Genomic DNA, 18,218 nt, shown 5'->3' on the forward strand with positions numbered 1-18,218 from the left:
CATCTGGCAGCTGTCACAAATATGCAAGCGCTATGGAAAGGCGGCTCATTTTCACCAACTTAATTACTTCAACTTTCAGTTGGCAAGAACAAAGAAGGACAAAGTATACTACAAGAGGAAATGGAAAAGAGGGTAAAATCAGGGACCATAAGGTTCCTCAAAGCATGCTTCCCTGTCCCTCTCAAGAGCTAGCCACACTCTTCCTATAGAAAAGATCATAATTTATCACCTATAAAATTACACATTGAACTGTTGACAGTCACAAAAAGCAGCACACTGTTGTGTGATATTTTGTTTGTGTTCTGACAAATAAAGCTTTTCTGGAGATCAGAGGGTGGAACTAGCCACAAGTTAACCATAGAAGCAGGCTGGTGATGGCTAATGCTTTAATCCCAGAACTCAGGAGGTGGAGACTGGAAGTAATAAGGTTGGGCAGAGACAGGATCTCTGGCCCTTTCAGTGGGAGGATCTGAAGAGGTAAAGTCACTGGAGGTTGCTCCTCTGCTTCTCTGATCTTTCAGGTCATTCTCATATCTGATTCCTGGTTTTTATTAATAAGACTAATTAGGTTCTTGAGTCAGCACATATCTGACTAACTCAAATATGGGAAGTAGTCAGGCTTTGGTGGCATACACCTTTAATTGCAGCACTCAGGAGGCCCTCTGTGTTTGAGGCCAGCCTGGTCTACAGAGCATGTTCCAGGATAGCCAGGGCTATACACATAGAAACCCTCAAAAACTCAAAACAAACAAACAAACAAATGGGAAATAATCATACATATCTTATATTTGTGAATTTGTTAAGGACTTTCTTATAAAATAAGTATTCTGTTAATATCAGTATTTTTTAATATATTGTATATGCTCAACACGGTATCATTTTCTTAGGGTTTCAGTTAGCTCACATCATAGTTCAAATATCTGGGAAGTATGAATTTAGACAAGAAATTCAGGAGTGATGTGTAATGTATACCTATGAGTAAAATGCAATTAGGTGTATTAGTATGGTAAATAAAATAAAATTCCCAAGGTAGAAAGAGATCACATGAAGCAAATCATAGAATGAGCTTTGGATTCAATCCAAACTGAAATTTATTCTTAGATCTATTACCTACCTATAATTACCATGTATTTTAAAAATTATTAAGCTGTACAAGGACAGCAATAGACATACTAACATGGAGGGAAGGCCATGAGGCCCCGAGTCTACACAAAGAACTGAAAGCAACCAAGGGATACTGAGAGTCCTCCCTGGGGGAATTACTGTATAGTTTTGTAAGTTATTTACTTTCTTGAGCATCTATTATTAATCTCCATAATATAGTAGTAATTCTGAGCTATTGTAGGGAGAACAGGAATGAAATAATACACAGAAGTGCTTAGTTATGAATGGGAGAAAGGTCTGTGTTCCTGACGAACCTATAGAAACTGGAGAACTGTCCTCTAAACACGCAGATGTTGACTACCACTTCACCACATTTTTACTTATGCATGTTTCACAAATATATTTCCTATACTAATATCACCTCCCTTTTGGCTTGTGCAAGCTTCATAGTTCTTTGTTTTGTGTATAGTATCTTCCAAGAACTTAGAACAATGTATCATAAATGACAAGCACCTATGGATGTAATCAGTGACTATAATAGAGTCCAGTTAATAGCTAATAATCAGTGTTGACTCTCAGTTTCCTGGCTTATCACTTTCTCTTTAAGAGAGTCACTGGACAATAGAAATAGGGCAATAAAAAACTTTAAACCAGCAGGATCCACACGAGTTCCAAGTAGGAAACACTTAAAAATATTTGGCTTATCTATAGGCCTGCCTGATGCTACACGGCTCAGGCTGGCAAAAGACACCACAGGGCAGCCTGAGTCTTCACGGTCCAGCCTGCTTGAAGCTATCCTCAAGGTACTGGCCAGATGGATGCCATTATGATGAACAAGTTTATGGTGGAGAAATGGGAAAGAAAGAAAGGTGGAATGGTTCATGTGCTGTGGAAAGAAGTTCTGAAGAATCAAAGGCTGTGAGAAATGGGCTGTTGGTGCCCTGCTTGCCAGCTTGGATTAGGGTTACATTGGTGCTGTGGGTTGTCTTTCTGTATGCTGTTTATATGTGTTGCTCCCACTGGTTAATAAAGAAGCTGCCTATAACAAGGCAAGATATAGCCAGGTGGGAAATCCTAACAGAGATCCAGGGAGAAGAGGGTGGCGTCAGGGAAATGCCAGTGAGCTGCTCAAGAAGCAAGATGTAAAAGTACCAGTAAACCACCGGCCTTGTGGTGATACATAGATTAATAGGAATGGGTTAATTTAAGATGTAAGGACTAACTAGTAATAAGTCTGATCCATAGGCCATGCAGTTTGTAATTAATATTAAGCCTCTGAGTGATTATTTCATAAGCTGCTGTGGGACCAAGTGGGACAAAGAAAAGGCCCTGACTACACATCTGTGCCTGGTTGCTGCCTAGGGCCATGTCTGGGTCTGTGGTCCTACCACAGCCAGCTAGGGTCTTTGTTGATGTCCATGACCCATGTTGCCACCAAGTACATGGGGTTTGAGCTGCCATCTGTGACGATTTTGGTGTCTGAAGGTCATGCTGCCACAGGGGCCATATTGACCTGAGTGGCCTGTGCTGCCACCTGGGGAAATAACTACATCCTGGCCACAGCTGCTGCAGGTCGGGGGGGGCATGCATATCTGGGTCTGTGGCAGCAGTAAGGGTCTGTGTTGATGTCCACAGCTTCAGTAACCACTGAAGGCTGTGGGGATAACCAGGGTCTTGTCAGACACCTGAGTCCCTGTTGGTGTCTGAGTGCCACACAGCACTGGAGCCATACTATCCTGATTGGCCTGTGCTGACATCTGTGGCCATGGTGATATCCAAGTCTAGGATGCTGCCTACCATGTCTGGGTCCTTGGTCCTACCATAGCTGGGGTCTGTGTTGATGTCTGTGGCCTATTGTGCTACCAAAAGCCACATAGATGTCTGGGTTCTAGGCCATATCTTGTGGACATGTTGGTGTCAAGGACTGTGCCACTGCCAGGGCTATGCCAATATGAATGGCCTGCACTGTCATCTGTGGCCATGTGTCATCCAGGCTGGGGCTGTTGCTGAGAGCCATGTCAGGATGTGTGGCCCTACCACAGCCAGGTTCTGTGTTGATGTCTGTGGATCAGACAAAGGCCACACAAATGTCCAGGGTCTGCGCCACAACCTGTGGGCATGTTGGTGTCTGAGGGCCATGCTGCCATTGGAGCCATGCCCATTTGTGTGACCTGAACTGCCACATGGGGCCATGGTGTCATCTAGACCCAGGATAGATGGGCTGTGTCTGGGTCTGTGTTTCTGCTGCAGCTGGATCTGTAATTACATCCATGAACTGTGATAACACATGAGGTCATAGGAACCATTCATTTTTAAATCTGAGGGTCACGCTGAAGAAGCCCTGATCTGCATTGGTCCTGGGATAGCTGGCTCTGCCCCTGTCTCCCTGGACACTGCAGCAGGAGAGCTGGTTCTGCCTCTCATGGGAGAGATGCCATCCTCCTCTCTCTTGTTGGCTCCACCCCTCAGCACAGGTATGTGAGAGCTATTCCCAATGACATTGGCCTAGGAAAGCTAACTCTGCCCTTGGCTAGAGGGAACAGTCCCAGTGGTTCAGATGGACCAGCTCAGCTATTGAAGGGGAAAAATCAGTAGCCCTCTTGAGAGTTGCCTCCCCCCAATCTAAAGGTATCTGCTGATCTATAAATGAACCCAGAGCTGACCAGAGATTGAACTCATGGGACAATAAATCTGAATGTATATATCCTGGACTCAGCAAAACAGGATATGGGGAGTAATGGACTCAACTGACCAGAGATTGAACTCATGTGAAAATAGGACTAGAACAATAAATCTGAATGTATATATCCTGAGCTCAGCAAAAACAGGATATAGGGAGTAAAAAATCACGTCTCTGTAGATATCCTGCATCCTGTCAGCCATTAGTAATTTTATGCTTATAGTTCAGCCAGTAACTTCAAAGAACTACCTCACCCCAAACCCTTCATCCAATGATATGTAACCCACTGCATGTTAACTTTTCCTATATAAACGCCTTGTTATAAGTCCTCAGGGCTTCCTCCCTCTCTCAGTGTAATGAGATGTTGGATGGCTTCCCTGCCCAGGCTTGAAGAATTGAACAAAGAAACCTTTTGTTTTTGCATCAGAAGTCAGCCCCTTGGTGGTCTAGTTGTGGGGCTTTTGATGTAGACATAACACTACCACACAGCCCCGCATCCTCAGTCTTGGGTTTGCCCCACCCTAATGTCTACCCCATCTATCATCTGTTGGAGCATGTAAAGGTCTGCAGAACAATAGCTGAAGGATCTCCATGACTCAGGGAAATAGGAGGATATCCAAGAGGAGTTTCATTGAGGGTCCAGTGATGACAGTGTGCTAGAGGCCTTGAACCAAACCAATGACTCATTGCAAGGAACATTATGCAGGTGGGGGTGATTGGAAAAAAGTGTGTACTGTGTGACACAGCACAGCTCCCAATGCCACAGGATGAATGAAGAGATGTTGGAAAGATGGAAGAGCAAGGTGGATTTTTTTGTTTTAATTAATTTTGGGGGTGAGGGTTCTTTTGGGGAGGCATGGGAGGTGAGTAGGATTGGGGTGTATGATATAAAATTCCCAAATAGTCAATAAAAAATAGGTTAAAAATTGTTTGACTTCTCATCTTGGATATTTTATCAAGAAAAGTGGAATTAGTGACTCTAGGATCAGATCACTGTTTTAAATATTTCTAGATGATTATATATTTGATCATCATGTGTAGAATGTAGGTTGATAGAATTGCCCATCAAATTATGATGGTCACTGAGTGCCCTCACTTCTCAGGCTGACTCCAGGGAGCAAGAACTGAAAGGACAATGACATCATGGTGTAAGCATGCAATCTCTTGGTTGTTTCATAATTTTTCGAGTCTAACTGATGGAAGAAACAAGTATGTTCAAACAAGCAAATTCAGTTTTAATGTATTGCTGTCATTGTCTTTTACATTTTCCAAAGTGATACATTTGCTAGACATTTCTGCATATCTCTGACATAAGACAATCATTTTCTGTGATCCAAAGTAGCAAGTTTTTCATGTACATGTATTTTTCATTGAAAAACCAGAAGTGCCTATCCAACTTTACAGAAACCCTAGTTCTTTTCCTAGGTCAGACATTTGCTATTCATATTCATGTCAAAGCATGTACAAAGGCTGGTTACTGGGAAAGTTTGTGGCACTTTGTAATTCTGCTGGATTTAATCATGTCTGTTTTACTACAAACACAAATGAATGATTTCTCAGCTCACTAGAGATCTCTGAAATAATATGATATCATTTCTATTGAATAGTGCCAATAAAATTTTTACAATAACAATCAGCCTTCCACCAACACCACCTTTTAAAAATTATTAAGAGTTTTTCTATTCATTTTACATACCAACCACAGATTTCCCTCTCCTCCCTCCTCCTGCCTCCCCAGCCTTCCGCCCAACCTACCCCCCCATTCCCACCTCCTCCAAGGCAATGTCTCCCATGGGGAGTCAGCAGAGCCTGATACATTCAGTGGAGACAGGTCCAAGCCCCTCCTCTCTGCACCAAGGCTGTGCAAAGTGTCCCACCATAGACACTAGGCTCCAAAACACCTGCTCATGCACCAGGGAAGGTCCTGATCTTACTGCCTGGGGCTCCCTGAACAGTTCAAGTTAAACAACTGTCTTGCCTATCCAGAGGGCCTAGTCCAGTACCATGGGGGCCCCTCAGCTATTGGTCCACAGTTCATGCATTTCCACTAGTTGGGCTGATCCTTTTTGTATGTTTTCCCATCATGATCTTGATATCCCTAGCTCATCCTCTCTCTCATCCATTGATTGGACTCCTAGAGCTTGGCCTGGTGCCTGACCGTGGATCTCTGCATTGGCTTCCATCAGTTATTGGATGAAAGCTCTATGATGACAGTTAGGGTGTTCAGCCATCTGATCACCAGAGGAGGCCAGTTCATGCACTCTCTTGACTATTGCCAGTAGCCTAAGATGGGGTCATCCTTGTGAATTCCTGGGAACTTCCCTAGCACTCCGTTTCTCCCTATTCCCATGATGTCTTCATTTATCATGGTATCTCTTTCTTTGCTCTCCCACTCTGTCCATGTTCCAGGTCAAACATCCCAATCCCCTATGTTCTCATCTCCTATCCCTTGACCTCCATTACCTGCCCCCTTCACCTCCAGTTTGCTCATGTAGATCTCATCTATTTATCTTTTGCTTCTACCAACACTGCCTTAATAAGAGAAATGTAATTGCTAAAATTCATGGAGAAGGTTGTGGAATTAATAATATGCACATTGATAAAAAATTAATTAGAAATTATTTAATTATAAACATACATGAACAACACAAAGCTTAAGGATTGGCATATGTCTAACTCCTATCCCTTTTTATATTATATTTTTATATTTATTAAGTAATTATATCTACAGAGTGGAGTATAGCAAAGGCTCATTAGTTACCCATTATGCCAGATTCCTCAATTTCCTAAGCCCCTAGATTAAATTTATTATCTATCATTCTGAGTAAGTACATTAGATTGAGTTCTAGGCAGTAGAATATTAGGAGAAATGTCAGGCACCATTTCTAGGCTTTGCCAATAAAACATCTTGTACTTGGGTTTTCATTCTGTTGTCTCATCTGTTGGCCAAGTAAATGGACCCTAAGGCTCCAGAATAGGGAAGAACCCCTGACAAAAATTACAGGCTCTAACCTTTTGGAAAAACTGACCCACAACCAAAAGGTATCTGTTTTGATTTCTTAAAAACAATTATACATATACTGACTTTATAAAGGCACTGGTATTTTGCTGCTTATTTAAGTGCTGGTAGTAAAGAGTTATCAAGTATGGGTATAAGATGGAACTTTCTATTAGAAGCCCATGATAAGATTCCCTTCTCAGTGGTGAAATGGAATGGAAATTTTTCTCTTCTATCTTTACCATAGCCAGGATATCATTCTTGTAAAAATCTTGAGTAAGCTTGTGTTATATAATCATTATTGAGAGTTTATACTGAAGTGAGTTATTCATTACTCTTGTCCTCCTTTAGTCCTTAGTAATTTGTGAGAATTATATTCTTCTTTTTAGTACAAAAATATCTAAAAATAAAAATGTTAAAGACAAAAAGCCATTTCTTTATAAATGATATATTTTATTATAAATAATAACAATGCATTTCAGGAATACCCAATATGATGTATAAATAGGTAGTTTCTTCACTATTGGGGTGATTTGAATAGTTATGGCCCCCATAGATTCATGTGTTTGAATGTTTGGCCTATAGGGAGTGGCACTATTGGAAAGTGTGACCATGTGGGAATAGGTGTGGCCTTGTTGGAAGAGCTGTGTCACTGTGGAGGTGGGCTTTAAGGTCTTATATATGCTCAAGCTATGGCCAATACCCAGTCTCTCCTTCTGCTGCCTGCAAAATGAGATGTAGGACTCTTAGCTCCTTCTCCAGCACCATGTCTGCCTACATGACACCATGTCCTGCCATGATGATAATGGACTAAACCTCTGATACTGTAAGTCATCCAAATAAATGTCTTCCTTTATAACAGTTGGTGTGGTCATGGTGTTTCTTCATAACAATAGAGACCCTAACAAGACACCTAGGTTTCCTTTATATTATCCCATAATCTGCATTTCTAACTTTATTTTTTGCTTCTCCATGCTCAGTGGAGACAATTGCCAAGGGTAATATTTGGTTCCATGTTTCTCTCTATTTTGGAAATATTTTCAACACCCAAGAACTTAAGTATTATTTTTAGTATTTTTTTTTTAATAAAAAGTGAAAGCTTTAGATCAGGGAAATAGGGGAAGTCAACAGCCAACCTTACCTGATCAACTCTGCAGCTTCTAAATGGTGTGACTTCCTGTCTACCCAGGCTTTGTATGCCTTGCTTCTCTCCCCTCTTATTGGCTCTCTTAGCCCAGCTACCTCACTTCCTCTTCCTACACAGTTCTGTCACTTTCTGTCTGTCTGTACAGACCACCAGGTCTCTATGGTTGGTACTGGAATTAAAAGCATGTGCCACCAGACTTGGCACTGTTCCCTAGTGTGGCCTTGAACACACAGAGATCCTGCCTGCTAAGTAATAGGATTAAGGGTGTGTGCTACCACTGCCTGACTTCTTTGTTTACTTATCATAGCTTTCTTTTCCCTCTGATTCTCCAGGCAAGCTTTATTTATCAAAGCACAAATAAAATATCACCACATTTCAACACAAATAAAGTAACACCACACAGACCTGTACTCAGGGGTTAAATGCAAAGCTACAGAGTTTAGCTGTGAGATGAGAGACAAAAGCAGGGTCTGAGACAGGTTCTGTTAAAACCCAGACAAGTGACCTGCTGTCAGGGTTTGTATCAACTATGGGATATTGAGCCAAAGTAAATCTCCAGAGATAGAAAGACAGACCTCTGTGTGTTGGACCTTAACAGGCACACCAGGTATCGGGTGATAGGTTGGTGTGTAGCCATGGCTGTCAGTGTTAGGTGCTCATCAGGTTATGCAGTCCAACTGAGGAAGTTACATCCTTTCTTGGTCTGACCTGTTTTGTAACTTCTTGAGGGTGGATTCTATGATGTGACTTTGATGAAGCCATGTACCTATATCACTTCAATTCACTCTGATCAGTTTATGGTGTAGGCCCCTTACAATATAACCATGCACCTATATTACTTCAGTTCGCTCTGATCAAATTGTAGGGTTGGCCTCTGTACTGGGTGGTTTTGTGTGTCAACTTGAAACAAACTAGAGTCATCAGAGGAAGGAGCCTCAGTTGAGGAAATGCCTCCTTGAGATCCAGCTGTAAGGCATTTTCTCATTTAGTGATCAATGTTGGAGGGTCCAGCCCATAGTGAGTGGTGCCATTCCTGGGCTGCTGGTCCTGGGTTCTATAAGAAGGTGGGATGAGCAAGCCATGGGAACAAGCCAGTAAACAGATTTCCCCATGGCCTCTGCATCAGCTCCTGCCTCTGGGATCCTTCTCTGTTTGAGTTCCTATCCTGACTTCCTTTTGTGGTGAGCAGCAATGTGGAAGTGTAAGCCTAATTAATAAACCCTTTCCTCTCCAACTTGCTTTTTGGTCAGGGTGTTTCATGGCAGCATAGAAAACCTAACAAAGACAGCCTCTTACAATGTAGCTATGCACCTATATAGTTTCAGTTCACTCAGATAAATTTTTGGGGTAGGCCTCTTACTCTTTTCATGAACAAACCATTCATTCATCTATGTTGAATGGGTGCTGCCATAGACTAATAGTTCATATTCTGGATCTACTCAGGGCTGCAGTTATCCTTCACCACCAATATGGAGTAAGATAATTGATTGTAAAGTGGAGTCTCCAAGGGCAAGGCATGACTTAAAAAGAAAACTGTTTACAGATCTCAATATGTTGAGAAAAGTACAATTAGGAAAATAAAGTCTTTTGTTTTTCTTGTGATAAAACTAAAGGTGGGAATTATTTCCTTCAACTTAAGTCAGACATTAGCTTTTAAATGAAATAATTTTAATGATAAACTGAAGTTGGTGATGTCATGAATAGTCAGTTATACTCACAGCCCCATTTAATGATCAGACTTGTTAGTGAGCAGTACAAATCATAGACCCCCTCTGTAGTTGGAGGAAATATTTCCTGTGTTCAAATTTATCACAAATACTAAAAAAACAAAAGGTGAATATTTCACATCTAGTATAAAATCTTTAGAAAGCCCTGATTCCTGCTATTGAGTGTGAATTCATTACCAGTATCAATAGCTTAAACATAGGTTGAGAGCAATCTAGTTTCAATCATAGATCAGAACAAGTAGCTTCAGCAGAGTTGGAAACCAGATACTGAAATTCATATAAACTGAATGGACATGTACACTTACTCTGAGATTCTTGATATTGAGATGAGTGCTGGGAGAATAAAGCTTTGTTACACTGAGCTGCACAAGTACTTTGAGTCTCAAAGTTAGATCTCAACAGTAAAAGGGCATGGTGTCATCTCAGAATGATTTCACTGCTCAAATTGTGTGACAAGCTCTACAGCCCACTGTCTATTGTGTGATATGTGTAAACTGTGTGCAGATGTATTCCTGTGATTGGTGTAATAAAAAGAATGGTCAATAGCTAGGCAGGAGGTGTAGGCAGGACTTCCAGGCAGAGAGAGAACTCTGGAAAGGAGAAAAGCAGACTCACCAGCCAGACATGGAGAGAAAACAGCAGGGGCAAGATGGAAGAGAGATGACACCATGTGGCAGAACACAGATGAACATAAATGGGTTAATTTAAGTTATAAGAGCTAGTTTAGACAAGCCTTAGCTAAAAGCCAAACTTTCATAATGAAGAATAAGTTTTTTGTGTAGTTATTTGTGAACTGGCAGCTGACAGAAAAAGCATACAACATATGGCACCCAACATGGGGCTCAAATATCCACATAGACCTGAGAAAGTGATCTCTCAGGTAGGCTTGGTGTACAGAGTCACAGGTCTTTCAAGAGGCCCTGCTGTGCAGCTAAACACTTGAGTAGCTGACACTGGGTACAAATTCCCAGAGCTGGGGTGGGCAAATGAAGCTATGGGACTGGGTACCTGCCAGGATGAGGCTGGGATCTCATAGAACCACAGGGGCCAGAGGCAGCTGCCAGTGCCACTCCATGTCTGTAGCAGTTTAAGGTTTGTCTTTTGCAGTCAGAGAACTCTGCAAGTGTGTGGCTGCAGATGTGCAAAAAGCCAGGTCCAGACTCAGAAAACCCCTGAAAGGGTACAATATGCTTAAAAAGGTGCTTAGGTGCCAAAGATTAAAAAAAGAAAATGTGTATACACAGAAAAAAAAGTTGTTTTAAAAGAACATGATAAAATCTTTAAAATACAGTAAATTAATTAAAAAAACCCCACAAGGATGGAAAATACTATAACACAGAGAGTTTGGACCTTATATGGTGCTTTGTCAATTTTGAATATTTTAAATGCTAATGGACAGGGAATGACAAGTACTGAGAGACATTGGATTGTGGAAGGGACTATTGAGTTAAACCAGCCTATGTACTTTAGGGATGTCTTGGCTTCAAAATGTTGCATTGGGGGAAAGGTTGTGCCTTTGTTTCCACAGAAAACAAAAAGCTATGGATTCCTTCAAAGTTAAACAAGATCAGATTTGACTGGGGGAGACCTCCTGAGGATCTTGGTTGCAAACAGGCCACATGGCATATATGCTGATCCCTCTACATGGGAACAGCTCTGAGATTGGAAAATACATCATAAATCTTGTTGACTACAAAGTCCTTATGACTTATTATTAAATGCCATCTTTTCATATGGTATGGATAAATATTTATATTACAGTTTGGCTATGAAATCCAAATGGACTTATAAAGTTGACAGATGTAATTTACCTGCTCAAACATGAAACAAAAAAAAATCATCTTTAGCTAACTTGTGTTCAACACACATTCAATACTTGTGTTAATGTATATATATTTCAGCAAAAAAAGGACCAAACACCAATAAAGACAAGTAGTCAAGTTATCCAGCCTCTCAGCATGCCTCTGTTGCAGTTTCCCCAAAATTCTACATCCAGAATAACTTTGAAGCTTCTAGCTGAGATGGTCCAGCCTCAAGACTACTCTAGCCAGACTTCAGATAAGCTCTACACTTTCCCATCATACAGGATTAAACAAAAAATAATAATAATACAGCTAGCTCTCCCAGGACTTAACCATTATCCAAATTTTCTCTGGGTCTCCTGAAGATGTCATTACCCCCAGGCAACTGGAAGCAGTCTAGAGAACATAACACCCACATTCCCAAGAAGTGGTGTGGATGGTTTTTGGTTGTTTGGTGGATTAAGGATTTTGTCAATGTGTAGATGGTTGATTGCAAGTTGTTACTGGTCTTAGTCAAAGAAAAAAATAGGTTAAGGGATCTCTCTCTGAAAAAAAAGAAGGCCTATAGAAATGATAAGATAAAAGGGTAGATTATTGAATGTATTTTTAAATTAAGAAAGCAACTATTGGTATGGATTTTTCATATTGATACAAATTTAAGATTTTTTATATTGTATATATGTTTCCACTCTTAATTAAGGTATTTTTGTGTATTGATACAAATTTAAGGTTATTTTTGTTATAACATACTCTATATATGTTTCTACTCATGTTTAAGATATTTTTTATATATTGATATAATTTTAATTTTAACATACTATTTATATGTTTCTACTCATGTTTAAGGTATTGTACCTATGCAGCTCATTTTACAATGTGATGTAAAGTTCTAGTCCTTAAAGGCTATTATTACAAACTGTTTAAGATAATTAAGAAATGTTGGTTAGTAGTTAGTAATCTGTAACAATCAAATTTGAGGTCATGTTAGGTATGTTTTTATGTTCAAACAAAGATATGTTTTAGATAGATGGTCTTCAAACACTTCAGAGACCTAGAGACTATGGGATTTAAGATGTTTTAAATAATGCAAGGTTTTTCATGACAGTGATACATGTCTGCTCCTAGCAACACCAATTCACCTCAAAAAAGGTAATAGGAATCAAAGAACCTCCATATGGAATTTTCTATTATTGTGGCAAAGTTCGCCACTGGGCAAGAAACTGCCCTTGCCTCAACTGCTGAGAGTATGCTGCTCAAAATGGACAAGCAGGACACAAAGAAGGCCATTGTTGAAATTTTCCAAGACAAGGTAGGACAGTCCTTCAAAAATTCCTGCTTCACAGAAAAGTCTGTGAGATACTCCAAGCCTGCAGGCTGAAGATGGATGCCCCAACACTGCAGAGGAAACTTGGGTGACAGTCTAGGCTGCCAGGTGTTTCTGTCATTTCTATAGTTTTGGAAGTTATTTGCTCTGCATTTCCTGTTTAGTCAGGTAATATTATATTCTTTTCAGGTTTCTGATTGGGTTGAAGACAAGACAGTTATTGTTTTCCTTGTTACTAGACTCAGAAAAGAAAGTCACAAGATATAAAGTTCATACAAGCTTATGTTGTCATAAAAGCTTAAGTTAAGAAAATGTTTTAAGATCTAAAAAGATATTTTTAGGATGGTGATACAAGTTATGATAAAAAATGGTTTAGGTATAAAACTTTAGACTCATCAAGATAGGATATATAGTAAAGTAATTTCTCTAAATTTGCCAAATACAAATGGACTAGACTTTGAAAATGTAATTCTTACTTGATAATTATCCTTATTATGTATGTAGTTTTACAGTATTAGAAATAAGACCTTTCCTTTTTATTAGACAGAAAGGGGGAAATGTGAGATACTTGTACATTGTGTGAAACTGTATTGCTGTGATTGGTATAACAAAAATCTGAATGGTCAATAGCTAGGCAGGAGGTATAAGTAAGACTTCTGGGAAGAGAGAGAACTCAGGGAAGAAAGGCAGCAAGACACAGTGAAGAAACAATAAGCACAAGATAGAAGAGAGGGAATGCCATGTGGCAGAACAAAGATAAATATAAATGGGTTAATTTGTTATAAGAGCTAGTTAAGACAAGCCTAGGCTAACGACTAAGCTTTCAGAATTAATAATAAGTTTCTGTGTCTGTCCCTAGCAGAATTTGCTATATCCTCTATTTTTCAGTAGGAAGCAGACCTGGAGAAATAAAGAAAAATAAAAATTATTCATGCTGGAAAAAAATGTTATGGAAGGATGAAATAAAGAAAGTTTTAGATATGTTGTTTGTCATCTTTTAAGATGAGTTTGAAGTTTCCAGACTGCACTTAGCAAAGCTCATCTCAGTTTTTAACTGGCTGAACCTATTGTTTGACACAGCGTATGCCAGCTATCCCCGACCACCATCATTTTCCATTGCTTTAACAATGAACATTTACAGAAAATGTATCCTGTGACATGAAATGTTATAGGAGAATAAAAAAAATATTATTTTGCACCCTAGAGTCTTTAAATTGTTGACAGGACAGCAGCCTTGTGTAGGAAAGGTAAATAGAATATTTCAATTCATTTCAATAAATAGGAAGGACAACACTTAGTAGAATCTGTGGAGGCTCAAAATATGAGACATAGACCTTGATATCTACCCCATTGATTTAAGTTTTGTGGACCAGGGAATAAAAATTATTATTACTCATAACAATGTTGACAAGGTTTTAGGGTATGGGGACAAATTTTATTTAGCTGAAATGAGATCTGGCAATTACTAAAGAGAGCATCAGGCTATAACATTGTCTTGAAGGAGTGTCTGACAAGTCAAAAAGAAGGATCAAGGTACACGAGGTCAAAGTCAAACCGCCCTACAAAACACAGGGACCTCCCTACTAAACACAGGGACCGCCCTACAAAACACAGGGACCACCCTACTAAACACAGAAACCACCCTATAAAACACAGGAACCACCCTACTAAACACAGGGACCACCCTACTAAACACAGAGACCACCTTACTAAACACAGGCACCATCCTACTAAACATAGGGACCTCCCTACTAAACACAGTAACCACCCTACTAAACACAGGGACCTCCCTACTGAACACAGGGACCTCCCTACTAAACACAGGGACCTCCCTACTAAACACAGGGACCTCCCTACTAAACACAGGGACCTCCCTACTAAACACAGGCACCTCCCTACTAAACACAGGCACCTCCCTACTAAACACAGGGACCTCCCTACTAAACACAGGGACCTCCCTACTAAACACAGGGACCTCCCTACTAAACACAGGGACCATCCTACTAAACACAGGGACCATCCTACTAAACACAGGGACCTCCCTACTAAACACAGGGACCTCCCTACTAAACACAGGCACCTCCCTACTAAACACAGGGACCTCCCTACTAAACACAGGGACCTCCCTACTAAACACAGGGACCTCCCTACTAAACACAGGGACCTCCCTACTAAACACAGGGACCATCCTACTAAACACAGGGACCTCCCTACTAAACACAGGGACCTCCCTACTAAACACAGGCACCTCCCTACTAAACACAGGCACCTCCCTACTAAACACAGGCACCTCCCTACTAAACACAGGGACCTCCCTACTAAACACAGGGACCTCCCCAGTAAACAATGTAGGACTTACTCACCATATTGCAAATAAAATAGTGCTTTATACTTCAGAAGTCTGAAGAGCGTGGTTTACTGCTTTTACATTTTTGTTTGTTTGTTTGTTTTTCACTTTGTTCTTTTGAAGTACTTGTAGCATTAGTCACACAGAATACACTTACAAAGCCTTCCCCTTGGCTGTCACCCTGCTTCACCAACTGCTGACATCTTATATAGCCGCTGCTTCAAAACGGGGAAATTTACTTTGGAAAATTTATTTTGCTGTTAATTAGAATGCCAACCTAAGGGAAATTTTGACCTTTAAGATTTTTTTTTTTTTTTTTTTTTTGAGACAAGGTCTCATATATCATGTAGTCCAGGCTTGTCGTGAACTCCCTATGCTGCTGAGGATGATCTTGAAATTCTCTTTTTCCTGCCTCAGTTTCCTAAGTGTGGGCATCACAGGCACGTTATAACATGCCTGGCTTATGTAGTAGGGTTGCAGACTAATACCTCAGTTTTGGGCAGGCTAGGTAAATGCTCAACCAGTGAGATACATCCCCAGGGGCTCTTGCCCTTTTAATGAGGAGGAGTGGGAGATGTGATTTTTTTTCAGGGGAATTATAGAATTGGGCTGTGCTTTAAGATTTTCTGGTAACAGTATACAGGCAAGAAAGAATTCAAGAAGAGTAAATAAAAAATCATGACCACACTGCAAAGGAGTAATGATGAGAAAATAGAAGATAATAGGGCACTGTTTGTGGTGGGTATTGTGTTCCCTGAAATATTCATGTTCCCCAAAATAAACATATCTGGGGTCAGAGAACAGACACTAGAAAAAAGCCAAAAATGGTGGCTAGAAAATGGAAAAAGTAAGCCATAACAGAAGTTGGGCAGTGGTGGTGCACTCCTTTAATCCCAGCACTTGGGAGGCAGAGCTAGGTAGATCTCTGAGTTCAAGGCCATTTTAGAAACAGCTAAGCATGGTGACCTTTAATCCCAGAAACCCAACCTTTAATCCCATGGAGTGGGGGCAGAAAGAGAAAGGTATATAAGGCGTGAGGACCAGGAACTAAAGGAGTAAAGCATGTAGTTAGTTAAGCATTTGGTTGGTTAAGTGTTCAGGCTTTGGAGCAACACAGTTCCGCTGAGATTCATGTGGAGGAGGACTCAGAAGCTTCCAGCCTGAGGAAACAGGATCACCTGAGGAACTAGCAAGGTGAGATAGCTGTGGCTTGTTCTGCTTCTCTGATCTTCCAGTGTTCACCCCAATAACTGGCCTCAGGTTTGTTTTTATAAACAAGTACCTTTAAGATTCATACTACAACTGTTAAATATGCCACATACAGGGTGGGAGCTCCCTCTCCCCCATTATGTGTAGCTGCTGAACAATTACAAGGCAACTTTGCATGCCAGGAAAGTTACACTCCAGTTGAATATATGTTCAGATTTCATTTTTAAGCATCGTATGAACAACAATGTTGCTGTCTTTTTGCCTGACAATGAGAACTCCCTGACAGTGAGAATGGCATGGATGCAGGGCCAGTACTGTTCTCAGTACAGCACAGACATACTGTTGCATTAAAGCCGAATGGAAGAACAAGCAATTCTACATCAGGATGAGGTAACACAGGTCACAGAAAGATCACATCAAGAGCCGGAGGACACTACTCAGTGATATTTGAAAGACACTGGGAGAAAAGTGAAAGGGCAGGCGCTTCCCATTCCAACGCTGTAGTGGCCAGGATTGTATCTACCATGACACGTTCATGGCTAGTGGAAACTGCAAACACAAAAGTCTGCTTTTGAAGCAAAGACTTTATAAATACAATTTCCTCATAGAAATGCTTTCTTACTATTTTTATTACATTTAAAATTATTTAAATTTTTCCATTCAATATATTTTAATCATACTTTCCCTTCCCAAGTCCTCCCAGATCCTTTCCATCTCTCCTCCTACCTAACTTCATGTTATTTCTTCCCTGCACCCCCAAACCCCAAAAACCATTAGAAGCCTACAAACAACTTAAGAAAAACAATACGAAACAAAACACAAAGAGACGAGACACCAAACCATAACAGCAACAGAGCACACTAAAACAGGGAGTCTGTTTGGGTTGGCCAACCACTCCTGAGCATGAGGTCTGCTCTGAGTGAGGTCGATCTACCCAGTGTCACCACTGGAAAGCACTGATTTTCCTTCTAACAGCTATTGTTTGCAAATAGATTTCTGGTTAGGAGGAAGACTTTGATGATTTTATTTTCCATTGTGATAGGAAAATTTTCAATGACTATAATTATCTTCTTATACAACACAGAGGCTGGGTAACTTTATTTCCCTCAGGCCTTAAAATCTCTTGTCACAGAATATTTAAATATATATTGCATTGATGGTGGGTTTTCAACTTCAGCCTTCTCAAGTTTGATTTTTAAAGATTACATTTAAAAGATGTCTAACTCAACAAGGTACAAATTCAGTATCTCTGAATGATTTACTTGAATTTCTTCCTTTGTTTGCCAAATAATTATTTGGCATTAAAAATTAATAAAATCTCTTGTGACAAGGGTTAATACTTTCTGGGGCGATAAACTAGGCAGCACAGAACTTAGCCGTGCCATTTGTTGGCAGAGGAGTCATGAGCAAAGCATTAACTGTTTTCTAAAAGTTGATAACCTCATCAGTCATTTAACAGAATGGAAACTAGAGGATCCCTGCATTCCAGTGCTCTCATAAAAACTGAACTCTGATTGTTTTATTTACGGTTTTGCTGTTAATTTTCCTTATTTGGCATTTGGATTGGTCATTGGCACATGATAATAATCTGTGTTTTTTTTTTTAATTATTTGGAGACTTATAAGTACAAATTTTTTTTTAAAGAATTTCAGTTTCTAGAACTTCATGTAGTAAACCGGTCTACAGAAATTCTTAAATAAATATTTGTAACATTGCTTTTTGTCACTTTAATTTTAGATGTTTTAGAAACATGGAAGTCAGTTTCTTTTGTACTCAGTCTTTGTACATATTAATACAAAATTGAGTTTATAAAAGTGTACCATGTTTTAAAATAAGTGGCTTTCATCCTACGAAAAGCAATCTGCAAATTCAATGCTATA

This window comes from Onychomys torridus, chromosome 3 (assembly GCF_903995425.1).
Source record: "Onychomys torridus chromosome 3, mOncTor1.1, whole genome shotgun sequence".
Taxonomy (NCBI): domain Eukaryota; kingdom Metazoa; phylum Chordata; class Mammalia; order Rodentia; family Cricetidae; genus Onychomys; species Onychomys torridus.